This window comes from Triticum dicoccoides, chromosome 2A, assembly GCF_002162155.2.
Source record: "Triticum dicoccoides isolate Atlit2015 ecotype Zavitan chromosome 2A, WEW_v2.0, whole genome shotgun sequence".
Taxonomy (NCBI): Eukaryota; Viridiplantae; Streptophyta; class Magnoliopsida; order Poales; family Poaceae; genus Triticum; species Triticum dicoccoides.
In genome coordinates, this window is record NC_041382.1 from 201,319,269 (window position 1) to 201,327,279 (window position 8,011).

Consider the following 8,011-nt stretch of genomic DNA (forward strand, 5'->3'; position numbering starts at 1 on the left):
AAAAAATCCCACCGAGTGGAGAGCAGTCCTCCCACTCGGGGGCTTAGCTGCAGTCGAGCACTCGCCTAAGTTCTCTCACTAAGAGGCTTAACGGCAGTCCAGCACTCGCCTAAGTTTGAAAAAATCCTACCGAGCGGAGAGCAGTCCTCTCACTCGGGGGCTTAGCTGCAGTCGAGCACTCGCCTAAGTTCTCTCACTAAGAGGCTTAACGGCAGTCCAGCACTCGCCTAAGTTTGAAAAAATCCTACCGAGTGGAGAGCAATCCTCCCACTCGGGGGCTTAGCTGCAGTCCAGTACTCGCCTAAGTTTGAGACCCATCCCTATCCGCAAGGACGACAAGGTGCAGGTCAACTGCAACCTTCTTCTTCAGAGCTGTGGCACTAATACAACGTCCGCTCCATCCCTATCCGCAAGGACGACAAGGTGCAGGTCGGCTGCCACCTTCTCCTTCGGAGCTGCGGCAAGAATACAACGTCCGATCCATCCCTATCCGCAAGGACGAAGAGGTGCAGCAAGAAAAGTCCATCCGAAGGCAAACACAAGCACATTCGGAGATAAACCAAATTCAGATAAATACTAAAAGGTTCCAAGCAGCGAATCAAAAGTACTCGGGCACAAAGCCAGAAGGAGTTTAACGGTTACAGAAACCACTCAGCATTCCGAGGCCAATTTAAAGTGTATCCAAGTTTCATAAGATTGTTCACTCAGCCGGAGGAGGACTGGCAGGCTCCACGAATGAGTCTAGATCGATACCATCAGCGATCCGAGTGGCGGCAGCAATGAAAGTCTCCATGAAGGACTGGAAGTCGTGCTTTTTGGTGTTAGCGACTTTGATCGCAGCCAGCTTGTCTTCACGAACCTCCTTGCAATGGACTCGCACCAGGGATAGTGCCACGTCAGCACCGCACCGGGCGGAGGATTTCTTCCATTCTTGCACTCGGTCAGGGATCTTGTTCAGTCGAGTCATCAGAGATTCCAGATCATTCTGAAGCATCGCCTCCAGCCAAAGCGTCGAGTCGATTCGAGAGACAACCTCCTTTAGGCGTGCGAGGTAGCTTGTGGCGCTGGCGATACGGGACTCCAGTCGGAGCACGTTCATCGCAGTTTCGTCGCAGACCGGGGAAGCGATAGGGTCCAGACCCGTCTCGACCCTCCCAGTTTCTTCATCAAAGTCTTGACAAAGTTCTGCAGCCAAAAGTCAGTTCAATCAACCGAGCAAAATCCTATGGCAAACATCAACACAGTGGGATTAAAAGAAATACCTCCCAGCACGAGATAAAGCTTCTTGGCAAGGTAGATAAGCTTCTGTGTCGTTCCTCTTGCGGATCGCAGACTCCAACTTTTCATTCAGGGCGACCTTATCCTTCTTCAGGCTGGTCACTTCGCGGTTAGCTTCATTAAGACAAGATGTCAGTCTAGTCACCTCTCCTTCAAGTGTTACGACTGAAGCAAGCTTCTTCTCTGCGGGAGCGGTTTTGTCTTGGGCTGCTTTTTGCGCAGCGGCGAGGTCCGAGTCCTTCTTGTCTAGATCCAACTTCATTTTCTCTGCAAAAGAAATAATCGAATCAAAAAAGAGATCAAAGAGATATATTGAAATTCAGTCGGCAATCAGTTACCTTCCATACCAGCGGCCTCGTCTTGAGCTTTTTTCAGATTTTGCTGAGCCAATTCCAAGTCTAAGTTGAGTTGCCTCTGCTTCTCTTCGAGTTCGGCAAACTTGGAGATAAGAGTACAAGACTTCTGCAGGAGGCAAGAGACAGGTCAATCGATAGGTTCGAAAGCAGTTCATTTTCGAATGAATAAAACCTAAAGAAGTGGACAACAAGCTGTTCAGACCCCAGTCGACTGCCAGCAGTCGACCGCGGTCTCAGTGACTACACCCAGTGGGTGCACTTGGCGTGCCCCCACCGGTTCTAATCCCACTCGCCCGGCCTACCGGAGTCGAGTGCAAGGAGTAAAAAGAGAGAGAGAGAGAGAAAGAACAATTGCACCATCAAGAAAAGAAGGACTCAGACCACAGTCGACTGCCAGCAGTCGACCGCGATCTCGGGGACTACACCCAGTGGATGCACTTGGCGTGCCCCCACCGGTTCTGATCCCACTTTCCCAGACCGAGTGGAAGAGCGAAACTACCAAAAACGACAGCAACACCCAGTGGGTGCTCTAATTCAACGCGAACAACAGGAGATTGTGTAGAAGAAGATTTTTCGAGAACAAAAACAGTCGGAAAGTCTACTCACCTCGGCGTTGGCCCAAAGAGCGGCACTAGCATCATAGGCAGCCTGACTGCTCTCATGCACTATCTTCACCCACTCCATCATCATATCAGCCTGTCGGATGGCTTCCGCAGCCGCTTCCGACTGGTTGTGTGGGACGGTGTAGCTAGTAAAAAAATGTGCAGACGACCGAGGTGCAGCTGCTTGAGGCTCTGTGGTGTGGAGTAGGATAGTTGAAGGAACCACAGGCGCGGTCGACCGCGTGGGGTGCCCATTCGGCAAGGGTGCAGCGAACATCACAGCGGCCCTGCCCGCATCTTCAGCTTGACAGACGGGAGGCGTTGCAGTTGGTTCCTGCCGAGCCACCCTGCCAGCTGTTACCTTCTTGCTCTTCCTAGGCTTAGGAGCCACATCTTCGTCCTCGTCCAGAAGGTCAATGATGTTGGGCGGAGCTGCAAGACAGAACATTCGACCCCAAGTGAACCACTCGACCCTAAAAGGATCAAGAATCGAAATCGCAAGAGTTCATACCTGGGTTAGAGGTCACAGCATCCTCCATTTCCTCATCCCGGTACTGGTATGAAGAGGTCCCTGACATAGCAGCACTGCAAAGGCCCGCATTCAATCGGTTACACCCAGTTAATTGAATCCACATAAAGGACAAGTCAGATGGTTACCCGGAGATAATAGGAACGGTCACTTTGATCTGAGGCAAAGCTTTGGGCGGTTTGGAAGAGATGGCTTTCGGCACTTTCGGCGTTGGAAGCGGCGCGACCTTGGATTGCTTTGGAGGCTTCTCAGTCGGCATCGGGGAAGACGTCCTGGGGCGCTTCAAGGATTGCCCGATCAGCGCAGCCACCAAGTCCGGAGCGCGTGCCGGGTCATGAGTGTGCTTGGACCTCCTCTCCCTGCGAGGAGGCGAGTTGACTTCTTCCTCATCGGTCGATTCATCGCTCTCCTCGTCCTCCTCGGCTTCCGAATGCTCCTCGCCGCTCTCGCCCCCGCTCCCTTCTTCTTCAGCACCGGGGTCCTGCACTCTGTTGGGCATCGAGTACATTTCAATGAGGGCCTGAAAGGATAACAATCAAAAGACATTCAGTCGACCACAAATGGGACATCACGTGGTGAATCGGAAAGATAATTGATAAAACAAAAATATACCTGCTCCGGCTGGCGCGAGTTGTCGAATGGAATCACCCTCCTGGATCCCCGAGGGTTGTCTTTGTTGCCAGTGATTCCCCTCAACCAGTTCTCCAAGATATCCTCGCTGACCTCCTCCGGGTGGATCCGAGTGGTATCTTCGAGCCTAGAGTACATCCACATCGGATGATCGCGCTCCTGAAGAGGTTGGATGCGTCGACCGAGAAAGACCTCCAGCAGATCCATCCTGGTCACTCCGTCACGGACAAGCTGGACGACCCGTTCGACCAGCTCCTTGACTTGCGCCTTCTCTTCTGGAACTACCTTCAGGGGAGAAGGCTTCTCCACTCGAGCCAAGGAGAAAGGAGGAAGTCCAGTCGACTGGCCAGGGGTTGGCTGATCCTTGCAGTAAAACCAAGTCGACTGCCAGCCCCGGACCGAGTCAGGAAGGATCATCGCTGGGAAAGTACTCTTGCTCCTCATCTGGATCCCCAGACCACTGCACATCTGGATCACATGCGTCCTCTCGTCACTCGACTTGGCCTTTTTGACCGACTGGGAACGGCAAGTGAAGATGTGTTTGAAAAGCCCCCAGTGCGGTCGACAGCCCAAGAAGTTTTCGCACATGGACACGAAAGCAGCCAGATAGACTATGGTGTTCGGAGTGAAATGGTGGAGCTGAGCCCCAAATAAGTTCAAAAAAACCCGGAAGAAAGGGTGGGGAGGCAGCGAGAATCTGCGATCTACGTGGGTTGCTAAGAGGACACACTCACCCTCTCTAGGCTGCGGCTCAGTTTCGTCCACCAGGACCCGAGCCAACTTGTGGGGGATCAATCCCCCCTCCACCAGGTCGTCGAGGTTGTCCTCCGTGATTGCCGAGCGGATCCAGTCGCCCTGGATCCAGCCCGCTGGCAGGCTGGACCTCGACGAGGATCCGCCCTGGCTGGTCCGCTTGCCCTTCGCCTTCGCGGTCGCCTTCTTCGCGCGTTCCAGTGCCGCCGTCTTATCCTTCCCCATGGTGGCAGATCGAGCTCGAGCGGAGGTCCGGCAACGAGGCGGAAGCGAGAGTGGCGGAGAGATCGGGAGAAAGAGAAGAGAGAATGGTGGCGTGCGGAGCAGAGGCCTGGCCCGAGACCTTTTATAAGACCTTCCGCCGAGTGGCTGACTAGTGGACCCAAGCGATCTAAACAAATCCCACAACAGTCGCGCGCGCAGTACGTGGCGAAAAAGGTGGCGCAGGGATCGAGGAGACTTACCTAATCCGTCCCGATGACCTCGTTTCCTCCCGTCTGGCGCACTTCCCAAAATTTGAATCCCGCGAGATCCGCGGAGAGCGGAACAACCTGTCAGACTGAAGACAAACACCCTCTACATCATCATTCGGAATTCAACCATGAAAGTTCACTCGACAACAACCAAGAATGGACCAAGGTGACTGAGAAAGGAGTCGACGTCGTCTCCTCAACTCATTGTTTCAGGACAAGGCATATTCATAGCATAAAGAGTGGGTCGGAAGTGTTCTCAACCCCTTCCTCATTCGAACCCTGATCCATTCGGGGGCTAATGATGTAGCTATGTACCTAGGGTAGGGTCATGGACCTGTCCAGCATACCCTCCGCGAGGACATCTTTACAAAGAATCAGAAGCAGTCGAAGGGAAAATATCATCCACTCGACCATGAAGATGTGCTCACTCGACTTCCTTGAAGACACTCAACCACCTCGAAGACACTCGACCACCAGAAGACGAGAAGCCCTCCATTCTACAACGGTCGCGAGTTAAACCATAGCATTATGGGCATTTATAACACTTTATTGTAGACGTTACCAGTAACGCCCCACCTTTATGAACATTGAACCCTGTGTAACGGAGGGGAGCTGGGGTCCTGGCGCACTCTATATAAGCCACCCCCTCCTCTAGGACAGGGGTTCGCACTTTTGTAAACACACACACACACACACACACACACACACGTATAATCCAGTCGACTGCCTCAGGGCACCGAGACGTAGGGCTGTTACTTCCTCCGAGAAGGGCCTGAACTCGTAAAACTCGTGTGTACAACTACTCCATAGCTAGGATCTTGCCTCCTCATACCTAGCCCCCATTCTACTGTCAGTCTTAGATCCACGACATGCGCCGTGCGTGCACCTCTTCTCTTCGTGCACATCCCCCACCTACGTGGTTGTGTGTGAGAGAGATACAAACCTAGACATAATGCGCCGTCCATCCCCATGCCTCCGCCCAGTCCGACCACCAGTCACCACCACGCCCCACTCCTCCTCACCTTATCTCTCATCTTTCTCCCTCCATTTTTATATACAAGGGGCCACTATCAAAATTACAATTTACAGATATACAAGGCCACTAACACTAATCGATGCAATATTAATGGTGTTTGCCTCGTGGTACTAGCAAAGGAGTACATTAATTATCCCTTGCATGCATGCGAGAGTTTGTAAAAAATGCATCTTGATGTTCTGTGCAATGCACGGGCATCTTGCTAGTCCATGAAAACAACACATGGAAAAATTCCACGGCGAACGAGGTATTTGAATCTATTGGGAGGGGCTGTTTGGATCTTGCCCGGGGTAGCCAAAATATTGGCGACCCTTTTGTCCACCGGTGCCTTTGCCACCGATGAACGAGGAATGGCTCGGGTGCTCATGCTATCATGCATCCTCCAGCGCGCACGTTGGAGACGAGCTCGCATGAGCTGTGTTTTTTGTCCCACAACGCCGCCTGAGCCGCCCGCAGATCGACCGGCGACCCGCAAATTACGCCATCCAATCGTAGCCGCACACATTACGACAGCAACTCAACCAACCCGACGAAACGCAAACACATAGACAAACTGATATTTCTGATAAACAACGACGGAAATCATATAAAATACCAGATTTTCATACAAACATGACGGATTTCATTACATTCAAATGAACTACGCGGTGCTAGTTCTGGACAGCACAGGTATATAATACCTGGCCTAAATGGTCGCGCGCCGATCGATTTGTGTTCCTCATGTCCGGCAGCACAATCACCGGACTGCCGGGAGCCCCGGAGGTATATGCTTCAGCGCAAAGGACGGCTCGCTTCCCCACTGCCCAACTGATATCATTGGTTGGTGCCGAAGATGATGGTGGCCGGCACCAGCTCGAGTTCATCACCGGCCACTACTTCGCCATGGCCGGCACCGGCTCGAGTTCATCCTAACATTCCCCTCTATCATGGAGCCCATGCGGGGTCGACGAAGGTCCTCGCAAAAAAGGATCCGACAAGCCACCTGCTGTGTACGCCAGCGTCGCCTCTGTGGTGGCCTTCATGGGACCCAAGCGGCGGCGGCCTCCCATGTTCTACTTCTCCTCGATGATGGCGGCGGACTCGGAGGCGCTGGCCACCGACTCGTTGCTCTCCGCACACCCGGCTTCTGTCGCTGCTTGCATGGCGCGGCCGCCGGCATGGGAGTCTCGGCCACAGAAACAGGAGACGCGGTACGAGGCAGCGGCGTGGACGGCAGCAACGACGCCCGTGCGCCACTCCTCGTTGAGCTAGCCTGGAGCGGAGAGTTGCTGAACCGCGCACCGGCTTGGGGCGGCAACTGGCTCCGTCGGGCGAGGGGAGGGAGGTGGATCAGCGAGCTGCATAGCTCGTATCCGGCGGGCTACCCAGCCGGCTTGTATGCGGAATAACTACTCTTCGTAAGCCATTGTAAGAGTGAACAAAATGGTGGAGGAGATAGGGGAGCGGCCCGGTCATGAACGGACGCGTGTCCAGTGTGGATTTCTCGGCTTCCACACGAGCGGGTTTCATGGAAGCATTTGAATGCGGCACGGAGGCGTGTTCAGCCGGGCGTGCCGTGAGTGGCACCCTCGACTCTGACCTAGGACACCGCACCATTCTTCCACTGACATGTGGGCTCTTTGGGTGCATGGAATGCATGTCAGTGACCCAACACAGGCAGCGCACAACATAGGAACCTTTGGTGGGCCAGGGCGGGCAGAAGCGGGTTCATAAACCGATGATTGTTCATTGAGTGTGACGTCATCTTTTTCATGTAGATAAGCCTACTATGTTGATAGCCCGTTCGATACGTTGTGATTCATAAAGACCACTGCAAACATCAATGTTCTGCTTATCACAGATAAGATTGATTAATACCCGTAACAATCCATGTCCTTAACAAAGGGTGCATGCATGTATAGGTTGAACGTGTGTCTTGCGTCATGTGATGTGTGCATGCAGGCGTGCGAGTCTTGCGTGCGTGCAAGGGTACGTTTCAGTGTTGCATGCATGGGTGCGTACGTGCGTGTGTTCGTGAGTGCATGTGTACGTGTCAGTGTTGCACGCCAGCATGCGTGTGTGTGTGTATGTGTCAGTGTTGCACACCTACATGCGTGCGTGTCTTGCGTGCGTGCATGTGTACGTGCGGGGTGAGGCTACACGTCAGTCGACTGACTTTTTCATCTCTGGTCAATAGATTTTCAAGTCATTGGATACGAAATCAAGGGCCTCCAGTTTATCATCAAACTCCACCCCCTGAGCCTCCAGCCACCACCGGCCGAACCGCCAGCCCCCGCCGCCCGCGGCCGGCACGCCCTCCCCAAAACCACTCCCCACCGCTGGTCCACCGCCACACCGGCCATCCCTCTAGCCGC